Source organism: Prosopis cineraria, unplaced genomic scaffold (assembly GCF_029017545.1).
Source record: "Prosopis cineraria cultivar Desert tree isolate PC_DT_omini unplaced genomic scaffold, ASM2901754v1 PC5, whole genome shotgun sequence".
NCBI classification, from domain to species: domain Eukaryota; kingdom Viridiplantae; phylum Streptophyta; class Magnoliopsida; order Fabales; family Fabaceae; genus Prosopis; species Prosopis cineraria.
The window spans coordinates 29,845,967-29,863,346 of record NW_026555336.1 but is presented as its reverse complement, the minus strand read 5'-3'; the positions used below and the strand labels follow the sequence as shown (position 1 = coordinate 29,863,346).

Here is a 17,380-nt window from a genome sequence, read left to right as displayed (position 1 = left end):
ATCCCTTTATGGGGATATCATTTGAAAGTTACTTTGTTGAGGATGAAGCCTTTTATATGAGAAATGATCACAATGAAGGTATTTGGATTTTAAAGAAAAGAGGTAGAAGTATTCGAGCAAAGATAAGGAACGTACACGAAAAAGAAAAAAAATAATTTAAACTTATAGGTTACTTGTTTTGTGTGATTTAAAAATTTATTGTTATTTATTATGTGCTATATTTGTTTTGTAATGTGTGATTTACATTAAACCTGAAAATTACTTATTATGTACTTTATTTTTATGTGCTATATTTGTTTTGTAATGTGTGATTCTTATATTGAAGAATTCGAGGATGCAGAAATAAATGAGGTAATTGAAGAATGGTGTCAATATATTTTTCAAGTGTGGACTTCATACAAAGAAGATTAATAGAACTACCTTGAAGAAGTAGCTAGGAATTTTTTTTAATAGGCAGTTTATTTTTAAAAAAAGGTTACTTTATGTAATTACATTTGTTTATTGATTAATTTTGAAATTGAATACAATAAATTGCGTTGGTATTAAAATCTGAAATGGTTGGTTGCTGCTATTTTGATTTCTTTTTGCAGGGGGTGGTATAAAAACAGCTCACGAATTAAAAAAAATCATATAAAAAATAATGATTATATAAATAATCGTCATTTATACTGAAGTAAATGACGGTTAAAAAAATGCCCGTCATTTATACTGACATTAAAATGATGAGTATCTCATTTACCCGTCATTTAAAATATGGTCATGATTTTTACCATATTTTAAATGACGGGTTTTACCCGTCATTTAAAGTTATTATAAATGACGGGTATATAACTTAACTGTCATTTAAAGTTATTATAAATGACGGGTATATAATTTAACTGTCATTTAAAGTCTCTTTAAATGATGGGTAAGTTATATACCCGTCATTTATACTTTATTTAAATGATGGGTATATCATTTACCCGTCATTTAAATTCTCAATTTGCTTCTCCCTTCGTAAAAATTTTATTTTAAATGATGGTTTTATAACCGTCATTTATTGGGGGTCTTTAAATGTCAGCCGAATAAATGACACTTATTAACTGTCATTTATGGACTAAAATAACCGTCATTTATTCCCTTTTTTGTAGTAGTGCTCATTATCTTCTTTAACACTCAATTTTCCTCAAAACCCCTCATCTTGTTTTTTATTTATAAACATTGAAATGCCAATTCTCCCACTGCAACTACCTTCTTCATCACCTTTCTAACCTTTTCAACCAAACATGGATCTATTAGCTCCTCAAATTCACTTCTTTGAATCTTCCTCATTGCTAGATTTGCCAATGTGATCTCATATTTATTCCTTTTCATATCAACTGCTAGCATTGAAGATATCAACTCCATTAGCACAACCCCAAATCCATACACATTGCTTCCATTTGTTGGCCTAAATCAAAAGTGATACTTTGGATCAACATAACTAGGTGCTCCTTGAGAAGTCGTAGAAATATGGGATACATCATCAGGGAACAGCCTATAATAAAAAATTGGCAACCTTAACACATAAATTACTATTAAGGAGAATGTTGTTGGTTTGACATCGCAATGGATGATTCTTAAAGCATGAATGTAAGCTAGAGCACTTGTAGTTTCTATGGCGATTTTGATGTGTACAGGCCAAGTTAGTAATGCAAGATTTGCAAAGTGACCATGAAGGTGATCGGTAAGAGTGCCATTAGGGATGTATTCATAAATAAGGAGAAGCTCACTACTCTAACGAGACATACAAGCATAAAGGGACACAAGATTTTTGTGACGCAAGCAAGTTAGGATCTCAACTTTAGTCATAAACTATTCCAATATCTTGTAGTTGTGATTGAATATGCGTTTCACTGCAACTTCATGCCTATTATGAAGCTTTCCCATAAATAAATGAAATAGCTTAATAAAGTTGAAATCTTTGGCATGGAAAACACGTGATTATAGGAGATTGATGGAAGAGAATGATTGACAAGATGACCATAGTAAACAAAGTTGAAACTTCCATCTCCAAGTTTGTTGGAGGGGTCAAAGTTATTGGTTGCATCTTGAAGCTCCTTGTAGGTGAAGACTATGACTCCAAAGAAGAGTCTTCTACTGTCTGGATCTAACTCATTTGGGTTGTGATTTGTTGATCGAAGTCTGACATGTGTATGTCTTTGCAGCATATGAAGATAAGCAATAAAACCAGGATCCTTGATCCCAATCTAACGCCTGACCATGCGTGCTTCAATTCCATAAACTCTTCTTTTTTAAAAGAGAATATGAAGTGGATGCAATTCCAACTTGATAACAATCTATAGTGTGCCTATAATGTTTTTTATAATGTCCTAAATTTTAATTTTTTTTCTTTAGATCATTAATTTCTACATAAAATAAAGAACATTTCAATATCTTAAAGTCTTAAAACGATAAAGTTTTGTATTTTTACATTTTTTTCAAAAAATAAAAGAGTGTAATTGTGAGATTTTTCCTTTTAAAAATCATAAAATGAAAGCATCAGAGAAAGATTAATCTATATATAAGACTAATGATGTTCATAAGAGTCAATAAAGTCAAATAAATAAGATTCATCTATATACAATGAAAGCATCAGAGAAATTAAGTAACTGTCTATCAAAACGGGAATGCAAGCATTTAAACTATAAAAAGAATCGTGGGCAAGAGTGTGTTGGGAATGGGTTTTATTCTAATATAGGCTTGGACGATACGACAATTCATGGAAAATGGGCCAGAGGCTTCACCATTTGGGTTTATAAGAAATCTGCAGATATGAAGATGTGCATCAGGATTTGTGGAAGGGTGCGCAAGAATTGAAGTAGACAACTGTTTGCGCTTTTTAGTCCCTAATCTATCGAGCTTTCCCCAAAAATACATCGTCCCACATATTCGTGCAAGATTGGACTATTAATGGGCTGAATATTCTTCATTACAGATTTGGGCTTTGGGTATCACCGTAACTTGGCCTGATGCTCCGACCTTCTTTTCCAGGATGTTCGGCATTGTGGTTCTATCTTGTGTATCTTTCCATCGGCGGTGTTTGAAGAGTAGAGCACCATCATGCTCTACTTTGTATTTTCTAGGGATTTTTGGATAGATCTTAATGTGATTAAGTTAATATACAGCTATAGCTTCATAGAATCGTGACAATGGATCCCCAGAAAAGAGGAAAGAGGAAAAAAAGTGGGTGTTAAATGATCCAAGTCAAAATTAAAAGCAAAGAAATTAAAGCTCAAGGTAATATGTAAATAAAGGTTGGTCAAATTGATACTTATTTGTCCTCTAATTTACAAAGTCGTGAAATTAAATCCTACTGTTTATGTAAAAATTTTGTTGGTGAACGATTTATAAATATATTTGTAAGTGTTTTTTTTTTTTTTGATTTTAGAGGTATGCATGGCTTGGCCCTAAAGAGCTTCTAGAACCCAATTCATCTAAACTTTTTTTTATTAAAAAAAGAATTTTATGATAATATAGGGAAGACTTGGGAACTATTTGGTTGTCGGAAAGAATTAATGAATATGAAAGGTTCAATATGGATTAATTATGTTGTGTGGGACTTTAAAATAATTCTTCCTTGAATAAATAAGAATATAAATGAAATAAATTACCCCCTATTAAGTGAGTGTGGCACATATGCTAGTGGTCTGTGCCTCTTAAACATCATTTTAGAATTTAATTCTTAAACGTGTATACAAAGAGTATCGCTTGTGAGAGAACAACCCTTTAAATTACACTCAAATTTCTCAAAGAATTAGTCTTATGACTACTGGCGATGAGGATGCTTTGGAAAACTAAAAAAAAAAATACTCTGCCATAATAAACATAATAAAACCTAATATCACATAATATAAATGTGGATCTTTTGATATAAGTGATTACTCCTACAAGTGTACAAGATCATAATAATAAATTATTTAGAGTATTTTAGGTGAATAAGAGAAATGAATATAATTGAAACAAGAAAAAATATTCATAAATATAAATATAAAAAGTCAAAAAAAAAAGAAAAGAAAATTAGCTCCCCAATTAAGCTACATCCCTACCCCAACTAGATAATTTAAAAATATATAATAAAATCAAATAACACTATTTTAAAAATCTCCAATCATGAAAAAAGTGATCACAGAGAAAATTAAGGAGTAAAAAAATAATAATTATGATTTATAAATCTCACTTTTAGCCTTTAAAATATTTTTATGGGTTCTAAATATCAATTTTTTTTTAAATATTCATATAAGTGATTGTATGACTTTTCTCTTAATGGAGGGAGCATTTATAATACAATATATGTTTGTATTTCCTTCTTTTTGTAAAATTCTAAATCTAAAATATTATTTTATCTATTTATTTTTATGATTGGATTTGATCAGATTTGAGACTTGAATCCAATCTCGTGCATCGTACTGATCTGCTCTTGCGTTCTTTATTTTCTTGAATTCCTCATGTGCGTCCCATGTCTTATCTCTTCAATGTGTGTGTGCGGAGGGGCCGACCCAGCTTTGGATTACAGGGGGCCAAAGCTAGAGTTGCTGACCATATATATCACCTAAATCCCAAAATGAACAAGTAGGAAATGATACAAATTCTTCTCCTGCTTATTTTGTTTTGGAGCATATCTGGATTAGTAAAAAAATTATGTAAGTGTGAGAATATGTGATGCATATATATATATATATATATCTAATATGAGTAGCTCTACTCATTTGAAGCATAAGGGCAACATTGAACGAACATAAGGAATGAAAGCATCAATAATGAACAAACATATATTCATCAAATTTAAAGACACAAATCAAAGATCATGGGTAAGCGTTGGAACTTGGAATTAAAAATGAAGAATCTATTGTCAGTGGGAGGCATGAGAGAAGGAGTGTGAGATCATTGGAGGGGGAGAGGAATAGAGTGAGGGAGGAAGTTGTTGATGTTATTTTAGTTCACTCCTTGCTGGCCCAATCAGCTATCACTATCGTCCCATTCGATCAAGTTCATACAACTCTATGTCCTATTGCATTGGAGAGAGAAAAAAGTTGGGGGGCCAAGGCCCTCACCCCACATAATGTGGGTCCGCCCCTGTGTGCGCATATTTGTGTTATATTTTTGAAGTTCTTTGTCGATTCATCTTTTTTTATAGATTCCCTGAAAAATAAATAAAAGAAAATGTGAATAGATTTTTCATCAAAATCTATTTTTTATTTTATAATTAAGTGATAAAAAAATAGATAAATATTAATTAAATAGGTATGAAATATTAATAAATTTAATCAAATATAAACCAAAGCATATACCTATTTAATTATAAAATATACATTTATCAAATTCCTTCATATTTAATTTGTTGCTTGTCCTCAAGCAAATACTTCTACATCAGTCTTATTCCTTATATAAGTATATAAAATGCAAGAAATTTGCTTATAGTACTAGTAAAACTTAATTGTATGACCAACCTACCAAGCTTCAATGTAAGAGGAAAAGCCAATAATTCAGCCAGTACCATTATAAGAAGTGAATTTAGTTCTAATTAAGCACTTATTTGTATAATGAATTTGTCTATACTCTTGGGCCTTTCCTCTTTCATTTTTTAGGTTAGTGCAATGGGGTCACCGTTCTTAGCTGTTTATGAATTGCCTTTTTTTTTTTAGATAATCTTTAGGTCCTTTTGACATGAATCCTCATATTAGTGATACAAGGGCCTTTGTTACTTAGACTTGAGAAACTTTATTAGCACACTCTTGACACTTACTAAGCTGTTTGACATGAAGACTAACATTAGTGAAGAAGGCCCCCGATTGCTGGGTCCAATTGGCAACAGCAAAGTGGATACTTTGCATTTATTTTTTTTTCATTTTTTACAGGATCATTTCTCTTTTTAACTACTTTACAAGGTGTTAACTTTTCAAGCATATGCATGAATAAATAGGCCATAATTTGTTCATTATATATTATTTTTTTGATTAACTCCCATAGGGTTTTAGTAGCCTCAAATTCTTTCTTAAACACAGTTACCCTCAGTAGTTATAGCTAAATAAAATAGTGCAAAAAAGAAAAAAATATAAAAATTTGAAATTTTCAAAAATAAGGCTAATTATAGCATGTAAATTGCTAAAAAAATTATAACAGCATAAAAAATAGAAAGTTATCATGATAACCCTCCCCCACACTTAGATTTCACATTGTCCTCAATGTTTGTAGAAAAAGAAAAAGATAAAAGAATTGAGACTCCCCTAATTTAATTTTCCTTGATGTTACTTTGATAACTTTTAAAAAACTCCTTTTTAAGTATTATAATCCTGCAATTTATTTTAGAGAAGGTCTTAGTGATCAAATAAAATTTTATGGGGATAACAAATGGCGAAAATAATAAAACAAATTAAAATAACAATAAAAAGGAAATAAAAATTTTTTAAAAAATTGAGTTGCCTCTTAACAAGCACTACATTTAATGTCTATAGCTAAATAAAGCTACAAAATCAAGAGATTCCTTTTGAGTATGGTAAGAATCCTTATCCTCTTGAATCAAAAGATAATTTCTTTTCCCAATTAACATTCATCCTCCCTTTAGAGAGGATTCTTGTTAATGAGCAAGAGACTTTTCAATTTGACTCCAATATATAAGTGCTTGAACTTTTGCAAGAACTAGTGGATAGATCTTTAAGATTCCTTTGTAGTCCCTCCAGTCTCCTTTGCTAATTTCCTCCTCTTTATCTAAAGTATGTAAAGGAGGGTCCTTATGTTGTTTCTTTTCTTCTTGTGTCACTAGTATGCTGCATAAAGAATTCTAGAAAATAGGGAGATTTATAGCTTTGGTAAATTTAAATATCTTTTTTTTCCTCACCTACTTTGAATATTAATTCTCCCTTAATCACATTGATTAAGGCACCTTTAGTGGCTAAAGATGATCTTCCTAACATAAGTGAGATATTCTAATTATCCTCAATATCTAGAATAACAAAATTTGCAGGAATATAAAGTTTATCAACTTTTACTATAACATCCTCAACTACATCATGTGGATATTTGAGTAATTTATTTGTGAGTTGAAGAGTCCTATTGATTGGCTTGATAACTGTTATCCTAAATTTCCTACATAAAGAACAAGGCACATTAAGTTAACACTCACACCCAAATCAAATAAACAATTTTCAATAATATTAGAACTAATATCACAAGGAATAGCAAAACTCCCTGGATCTTTCAATTTAGGTTGTAGCTTTTTTTGTAGAATCACAATGTACTCCTCTGTAAGTGTCACTGTGACATATTCTTCCAACCTTTTCTTGTTTGAAACTAGTTCCTTGATGTATTTGGCATAATCAGGCATCTTTTCCAATGCCTCTATAAAAGGGAATGTTAATTTGAATTTTCTTGAACATCTCAAGGAATTTTTAAAAGCCTAAATTTGGATCTTTTTTTTTAAAAGACGCTTAAGATATAGAAAGCGGAGCATATAAGGTTGGCTTCAAAGGGAGAATGGCCACTTTGAGTTGCATTGTTAATTCTAGATATCTCAATCACCTTATCGTCTTCATCAATTTTTTGTTCACTTGCCCTTTTAGATATCTTTTTAGCCCCACAATCAACCTCTTGGAGTTCTTTACCATTCTATAAGGTAATTGCCATAACTTGCTCTCATGGATTGACTTCAGGATTGCTTGAAAGTTTATTTTAACTCTTTTTGATAAGTAAGCTAGCCAAATTGCTTATTTGAGTTTCCATATTCCTCAAAGAATTACCCATTTGAGATTCCATATTGTTCATAGAAGCTTGAGTTGAAGCAACTACTTGTGTAAGTTGATCAATCTCTTGATTAATGCTCTTCATACTATTCACTTGGTAAGTTGTCATTTGAGCTAAAGATTTCTTCAACTTTGTTGTACAGTCCTCAATAGTGTTGCTCTGTTGTTCAAGCGTGGTGGTGCTTCTAGTGCATAAGTAGAGGAATTTTTTCAAGAGAAATTTGGATGATTTCTCCATCTAAAGTTGTATGTGTTGGAGTATGGGTCATTCCTTGGATTAACTCAATCAATACTAGCTTCTATATAGTTAGCCTCCTCCCTATAGTTACCATTATAACCTGTATGAAGAGAATTATTTGTAGAAGAAGAAAGGGAATTAACAAAACTTAAAATTTTCAATAATAAATTTAAACTATTTGTTAAATCTCATAGTTCACGTGAGACATGTAATGTAGAAACTTCATTATCCATTGCCCTCTTTTCTCGGACTGCCTTCTGTCTTGAATTTGCTGCTACCATTTTATAAATCTCCTCCCTTTCTTTAACAGTCATATTACTTAGATCACCTCGAGTTACATCATCAACTTTTGATTAGCATTCAGAATTGAGCCCATCAATAAAAAATCCATCAAGAGTGTATGTAGGAATTGGTGATGGGGACATTGGCTTATGAGGATATTCCCAATCTTCATGGAACAATTCACCATTTTGTTATGTGAAGGAGTGGAATTTGTCCCTTGATTATGAAGTTTTTTTAAGAGAATAATATTTCAATATAAATTGCTCACACATATTCATCCAAGGGCTTATGGAAGTTTTTGGTAAGCATAAAAGCAATTGGCGAGCTTCTCCCTTTAAACAGTAAGGAAAGTAATGTAGCTTTAAATCACCATCTGATAGATCATTTAGTGATAGTGTGTCAATGACAGCATAAAATTCTCGTATAAAATTTAAGGCATTTTCAGTTCGGTGCCCATTGAAATTAGATAGCGCATTTAAATGAATATTATTAAATTCATAATTACACACTTTAGCACTCAATTGGATGCATGACAGATTAGATGTGATGAATGGGTATTGAAAATCTCTAAATATAATGGGTGACTCTAAAATAGCTTCTTCACCTATTTTTTTTCTTCTTTGAGATTTATTTTTCCTATAAAACTATTCAATTTCTAGATTAATAAGAATCAAATTTAAGCCACTAGAACTTCTCAATTGCATAAAAAATAAGAAATAAAAAATAAACAAATTAAAAAATAAAGAGAATTAAAAATTAAATAATTAATAAATTTGAAACTTTTCTAGCAATGGTGCCAAAAACTTGATAACTCCTACAGGTGTACGAGATTATAATAATAAATTACCTGGAGTTAGTAGCGGAGACAGGCAGGGGTCAAGGGGCCACAGCCGCCCTAACTTTTTAATTTTTTTAAGTAAAACGTAGGAGTTATATATGTTTAGCTCCATGAAAATATATTTTGTATGTATAATATATTTAATACTAGTTACAAAACATAATATTTACTTTCCTTTTAATAAATATAAAAATATTACACTAACATATACAAAGTTGAAAAATGTTAGCATCTAAAACTTACGTGTTATATATAAATATAATGTAAAATATGGATGATCTTTTAGAAAAAGTTACATTTTTTTATAGTAATCAAGCGATTGAAATTCTCGATATGAATTGTTTTTACTTTGGTGTAATTCGGCCTCATCAACATAAAGATTCTGTGACTATTGAGCATTATTATCATATTGACATATTTAATACAGTCATCGATTATCAATTGAAAGAATTAAATAGTATATTCAGTGAGGAAGCAACAAAGCTTCTAAAATTGAGCATAGCTTTAGATCCTAAAGATGCATTTAAATCATTCAGTGCTAAGAACATCTACAATCTTGTTAAGAAATTTTACCCTTCAAATTTTTCTAATCAAGAAAAGATTTGATTGGAGTATGAATTACAACATTATGAGCTTGATGTGCCTAAAGATCCTCATTTTTAAAACTTGACTACTATAAGAGAATTATGTCAAAAGTTTGTAGAGGATGGAAAGTCCAATTCTTATTCTTTGATTGATAGATTACTAAGGCTTATACTGACTCGTATAGTGTCAACAGCAACCACTAAGTAAGCTTTTTTAGCTATAAAAATTATAAAGATAAGGCTTCACAATAAGATGGAAGACGGTTTTGTCACTAATTTAATGATAGTTTATATTGAGAGAGAGATTGTTGAAAAATTTACCACAAACATGATCATTGATGATTTTTATGTCATGAAAAATCGACGAGCAAAACTTAAAAAATGAACATACATATTTATTTTGGTTTTATATTTTTAAAATTAATAAATATGAATATAGCTAGATGTTGAAATATTTATGTTATGTTAGATTTTTTTTCTTCAATTGTAGTATATGCCTTGAGATTTCGGCCCCCTACATAAAAATCCTGGTTCCACCCTTGCTTGGAGTATTCTAGGTGTCAAACCCAAAAAGAATTTGAACTTTTACTAATTTAAATAATTGATAGTTTGAGAAAAATAAATAAAATAAATTGTTTGACGAGAATATAAATAATAAAAACAAAGTAAGAAAATAATGATGAGGAAATCACAATCACTTGAAGTATTGGAGTTTAGAATTCACCATATAGGTTGCTAGTTTATACTTTTTGAGTTGATTCTTTCATCAACTATAGTGACAATTATTCCTCAAGTGTTTTAATATTTTTTTTGAATTATTAGTCTATTTTTTAATTAGTGTTGAATTCATTCTCAAAATACTCAAACAACTAATTAAATCGTGAGACTATAGTTGAAGTTACCACAAATTTTTAAAATTATCTTTAGCCTAGTTATTTATATCTATTTCTCTAAATCTAGGTTCTTTTTTTACCTTTCAATCCATCAAGATTACCCATAGATTTAATTAAATGGTTGCTATTCATAAAATCAATATGAAGAACAAAATAAATAAATATAATTAAAAAAATAAAAATATTTATAAATATAAATGCAAAGAGTCAAAAAAAAAAAATTAGCTCCCTAGTTGGGCTACATCCCTACCCTAGTTGGATAATTTCAAAATACATAATAAAATCAAATAATACCATTTTAAAATCCCTAATTATGAAAAGACGACCACAGAGAAAATTAAAGAGTAGAAAAAAATAATTATAATTTGTAGAATTCTTTAACAAACTTGTTTTTAACCTTCAAAATGCTTTTTGCTTTCATTCAACCACTCAAATAAGTGATTGAATGACTTTATTCTTGATGGAGGGGGTATTTATAATATAATTCGCATTTGTATTTCCTTCTCCTTCTAAAATTCTAAAATATTATTTTATCTATTTATTTTTATGACTGGATTTGATCACATTTGGGGTTTGAATCCAATCTTGCGTGTAGTACTAATCTTCTCTTGCTTTCTTTATTTTCTTGAATTCCTCATGTACGTCCCATATCTTATCTCTTCAATGTGTGTGTGTAATATCTTTGAAGCTTTTTGTTGATTCATTTTCTTTTATAAATTCCCTAAAAAATAAATAAAAGGAAATGTGAATAGATTATCCATCAAATTCTCTTTTTATTTTATGATTAAGTGATAGGAGAAAAATATATAAATATTAATTAAATATATATGAAATATTAATAAATTTAATCAAATATAAAATCAATATATATATATTTATTTAATTATAAAATATGCATTTATCAATAAGTGAGTATCTCATAAAAATAGAATTCCATATACATTGAGCCGGTGACGTCAAACAAGTAAAACTAAGTGGATCTTTTGATAGACATGCAAGCTATTGGAATAAGAAGAAAGCAAGATGGGGCAACAGATAAGTTTTAAGATGACCAATTAATTTAAGTTAAATCACAATTAATTTTAGAGTGACAACAAAATCTCTTGGTCCTTTAATGGTAAAATGGCAAGCCTAACAGCTCCAAGAATTTGCATGTTCGGCTTTTAATTTTGTAACTTTATTATGATGCATTTGCAATTTATTTTTTAAATTTTAATAGAAAACACAAATGTTCATATTTGATGTTGAAAAATTAAAAGGCTTAATATATATTGTTTATTCTTTAACCTTGTTAAAATTTAGAAAAGTTGCAAGTTTAATTTGTCACAACAAAATTGTAAAATTAAGAGATGAACTTGCAAATCTATGGAGTTGTTAGACTTGATATTTTACTGCTAAAAGACCAAGGGATTTTGTTGGCACTCTAAATTTGGTTGGGACTTAAATTAATTGGTCCCCTTAAAATCTAATTGTTATTCTCCCAAGCAAGATACTTACAAATAAAGCCAGTAAATTTTGGCCAACTCCAATAAATTAGGAAAAAAAATTAGGACTGGGCTTGAGGAAATTATAAATCTTTTTTACATTTGGGACTAGTTGGCCTGAACTGAATATATCAAAATACTATAACCTTTTTTATTTTTATACAATATATACATATATATTTAATATTTATTAATCTTTTAAGACTTAAAACATTTTATATTAAGAGACCATTATGTATGTATGTATTTGAGTATGTTGTTATACATATTTTCTTAAAAAAAAGCTAAAAAGTCCGTATTGTTATATTTATATAATTTTAAATTTTTAAAATACCTTAAATAATCTTGAAAATGTATTTTAATATTGATTTTTAAACTTCAAGACCCATATTTTTCTTAAAAAATTTGAGTCTTTAATATTTTTAGGGAGAATTTCAGTAAAGAATCCCATAGAGTTTTAATTTTAAATTAGAACCAATAGGATATGAAAATACATGGGAGGACCAAAAGACTGAATTGAAAATATGTTTGGATATGAAATGACTAAAGCACCATTCATTTTTTAAAATAAGAGCTAAGAGAGGCTTGAGTGTAAACAAGTAAGTGCTCAAATAATTGTCATAGTGAGGAAATTATTCTTCATGTTTTGCATTACTGTGATTATACCATATCCATTTGGTTATCTTTACTTAACCCAATTTTTGTGAAAATTTTTTTTACATGTGATAGTGTGCAGGCTTGGTTGAGCCGTTAAATATGAGACACTTAGCTGGAGGGAAAGTAGTCAAATGCGGCCCCTGGTCACGTACTTTCAGCATTATGTCCAGGATGCTCTGAAAAAATAGGTGTAGCAGAATCATGCGACCTTTTTCACTCATGCATTTATGTGCCGATGGGGGATGCAGAAAGTGAAGCTTAAAACACTAGATTTTTCATCCTCAAGAGGTTGAAGAGACCAAAATGGACACCTTAGCCACCAGGTTCTGTACGGATTGACATGGACAGTTTAGTTAATGACAACAAGAATGCTGCATGTGGGGGACTCATCAGAGATTCAAGAGGGAATTGGATTGTTGGCTTTCAACAATATCTTGGTTACTTACTTTCAACAGTGGCTTAATTGTTAGCCATGAGAGCAGTTTTGCATGTTTGTAAGCAATATGAACTGGAGAAGATTCAAATGTGAACGAACTCTTTGGAAGCAATCCACTTCGTCCTAAAAGAGTGCTCCCCGAGTCACCCTTGGTACCATGAAGTAATTGGAAAAAGGAACCTAATTTATTCTGATTGAGATTTTTCTATCAAATATGCTAGAAGAAATATACTTGTACGTGCAGACACTCTTGCAAAGGCACCCCATTATCGAGGGGATGGAATTCACCTAATGTTGACTCCCACATTTGATGTCATGTCATCCTATATTGAAGACAAACATGATTTGGAAACTAGCTAACATTTATCTTTTGCATTAGGTTTGTTCCTGCTTTATTTTACTTTCAAGCTTTGTATTTGTCGCTTTATATATAAGCCAAAAAAAATCCTAACTTAGTTTGTCATTTTACAAATGCATATTCAAAAATTGTTAACAATACATTTTACATGTTCAATTTTGTTAACTTGTTAAAATATAAAATGTACAAGTTTAAACGTTAGCTTGTTAAAAATGAAGGGTATTTTAATCATTTTATATTAAATCATATTTTCATTTTAGTTCCTTGGTTGTACAGTGTATTTTTAGATTTTATTGGTCCTAATTTAAAATTAAACTCCCGCAAAGGTCCTTTACTAAAATTCTCCTATATTTTTAATTGTGCTGAAATGTATTTTTGTGTATATATATTTATAATAATAACAATAATTAATTTTAAAGTAAAAAATTAAAATTAGTTTAAAAACAGGAACAAATATAAAAACAAGTCTCTAGCTATTCAAATCGATCTGAATAAGCTCACTAATCCAAGTTGTTAACACCAAACTTGATTATATGCTTGTTTGGTAAGTTCAAGCTTATTCCGCTCTCTTCAAAAAATTTGAGTGAACCTCATCTTAGAACTATACACTTAATTTGTGAGTGAAGAAACATGGAAAATAGCATTAATAGGTAAATTTTGTAGTGTGTCCTCACTTAATACGAATTTTCAACATCACATACCCAGTTTAACTAATTAAGGGATAAGAAGATGCATGCAGCTATACATCAGAGCATCAGAACATGAACCATGAATTACAAACTAGCTTTGAGATCATTAAGCACTTAAATGAGGAGTATTAGTAGACTGACTTCCCCAGTTTACGGTCACACTATTAGGTGATAATGGTGACTTGAATAACTTTGCCTAATCAAAGCTTATTGAAGTCACTGTGGGATGAGCATGTAAATCTGCTTTATTCTTTGAAACTCTACCACCACTACTATCACCATTGCCATCACCATCGTTCCTCGTATCTTCATCACCTTCTTCCTTCTCATTTTCAATTTTCCTCAAAATCTCTAAAACCATATCAATGGAAGGCCTCATCTCATTATTTATTTGCAAACTTTGAAATGCTAGTTGCCCCACTCCAACCACCTTCCTCTTCACCTCATTGTCTTTCTCAATCCGTAAACTTGGATCAACTAGCTCCTCAAATTTATTGCTTTGAATCTTCCTCACTGCTAGACTCCCTAATGTAATCTCATCTTTATTTCTTCCCATATCGACTGCAGGCATTGAAGATATCAACCTTATGAGTACAACCCCAAAACTATATACATCACTTTTATTTGTAAGTCTAAAGCAAAAGTAATACTCTGAATCTAAATAACCTGGAGTTCCTTGAGGGACTGTAGAAATGTATGACACATCATCAAGGAACAATTTAGAAAGTCCAAAATCAGCAACCTTAACACATAAATTATTGTCAAGGAGAATGTTGCTGGTTTTGACATCACGATGGATGATGCTAGAAGCATGAAGGTAAGCCAGTGCACTTGCAGTATTCTATGGTAATTTTGATGCGTATTGGCCAAGTCAACAATGCAAGACTAGCAAGGGTGCCGTTTGAGATGCATTCATAGACAAGGAGGAGCTCACGGCTTTGATGAGAAGTGCAGCCAAAGGGATACAAGGTTTTTGTGACATAAGCGAGTGAGGATTTCAACCTCAATCATAAACTGTTCTACTCGCTTGCAGTTATGGTGGAATAGATGCTTCACTGCAACATCACGCTCATCTTGAAGTTTCCCTATATGAAATAGCTTTAAAATTTGGAAATTTATAAAAGAAAACACAAGATTATAGTAAAAGAGAAGAGAGTGTATTGAGATAAAGATGACCATAGTAAACAGAGCCAAAGCCTCCATCTCCAAGTTTGTTGGAAGGGTCAAAGTTGTTGGTTGCAACTTGAAGCTCATTGTAGGAGAAAATTGGGACTCCAAAGAAGAGTCTGCCACTGTCTGGATCTGGCTCTTTTGAGTAGTGATTCGTTGATTGGAGTTTGACATGTGATAGCTCATTCTTTTGATGTTTGTAGAGTCGGAAGCTGAACACCAACGCTAATACCAGAATCCCTAAGCCCACTCCAAAACCTGAACAAACAATAGCAACTCTTGCTAGTGTAAAGTCAAAAAAGATCATCTTTATTGTCTCTTGGCAAACCTCATAATGTGAATTCAATTATAACTTTATATAACAAACTATCTAATCTTCTGGAAAAAAGAAGGTAGCTAATAGAAAATGAGTAAAAATGAAGTAGAATCACCTATTATCAATGGCAGCTTTCAAGTCGGTCTTTTGTTCTGACATTGTTGTGTCTCAGTTTTTCCTTTTACCTCATGTTCTATCACAGTTATGAAAAGCAGATATGAATGAACTAATTAGCTAGCCTTGGAATTAATTATACTATATCAATAAAAAAAAAAGCAGAGACTTAATTTGACAGTTAATAGGTATACAAACAACCTTCTAAAAATGAATTAACCTATTTCACATGATATACCTGAGAAATTCTCGTTTTCTGTTTTTTTTTTTTTTTTTCACATGCTATGTTACGCACACGTACCTTTGGGTTTGGAACAATAAAATCGTTTAGCTTGGTTAAGCCGGCATGAGCCTCCTCGAAGCATACATTGAGAACAGTCACCAGAAAGTCGAATACGAACAGGGAAATCATAAGCTATGAATGTAAATGGATCGCCAGGGAAAAAAGTGAAGCGATTCACAGGAAGCTGATGAACCCTTGGACACTCTGTAATGGAGATGGAGGATCATCTTCGTTTTGACTTCTGAAGTAGATCTTCTCATTCTTCTCAGTACTACACCCTGTATAGTTCAAATTTTGCTGTGAAGTGCCTTCTATGAACCTAGTATTGCATATGTACAGGGTTATAGCTGGGAAGATCCGAAAATAACCCAAAGCTGACCTAGAAGGAAGGGTAATATTGTAACAGAAGGCATCACAGCTACGATTTGCCAAACTCTCTCGTAAATCTGTGGCTCTACGGAAAACAGTACTTGGAAAGTTATCTATACTCTTCACTTGAAATGTCTTTCCGCCGAAGCTCACAGTTCTGTTAGTGCTTTGATTATGGTTTCCACAACCATGAATCGACAACATTCCACACTCTTGGCGTTCTGCAATGGTGAAAGGGAACCCGAGCTTGCCCAGATTTCCACAGTCAAAGGAATCTGGACACTCTCCAGAAGAAGAAGAGAGAGAAAGCACATGGTCAGCTAAGAAGAAGAAGAAGAAGAAGACGAACACATGAACTGGTAGAACCATTCCTCTGAAAGCCTCCCTCAGAAAATGTATGTTTAATCTATGATTGTTTCAAGTTGTAACTTAACTGAAGGTTTTATACTGTGAAAGCATTAAGTGTTGCAATCTGAACTTGCATGGAACACACTAGCCGGTGGTCTGTTACACGACAGTTGACTTGGCTATAAGACAAAGACCAAGAAGATGAACGAGACACGTGTCAATATCGTCAAACGAATAACGAGCAAATCACAATAGTATAAATTAATAATTAACAGTAAAACTAATGTGAATACAAGGTTTGAAAAGGATATGTAGTGGAAATTAAACAAGTGAGAAAAGATTGAAAAATTATTGTGAATGTAAAATGTGGAAAAGCAGAGGAATTAATAATGAAGCAGAAAGATGAATGACAGAGGGAAGACTGAGTTCAAGAGGTTTGATAAATTAAAGCGTGTCGTGGGCGTGGAACGCATTGGGACTTTTGGGAAAGATCATGTGTTACGTTTCCTACCTACTAGAGAAGGAGAGAGAAGCATGATCACTTTTTAGATTAGATTTGCATAT

The 17,380-nt window shown here is 31.3% G+C and overlaps 1 pseudogene; it reads right to left on the bottom strand.

Annotated features, from left to right (window-relative positions):
• Positions 1 to 14,300: 14,300 nt before the first annotated feature.
• LOC129311123 (LEAF RUST 10 DISEASE-RESISTANCE LOCUS RECEPTOR-LIKE PROTEIN KINASE-like 1.1) lies at positions 14,301 to 16,858 on the bottom strand (annotated as a pseudogene).
• Between the last annotated feature and the right edge of the window lie 522 nt (positions 16,859 to 17,380).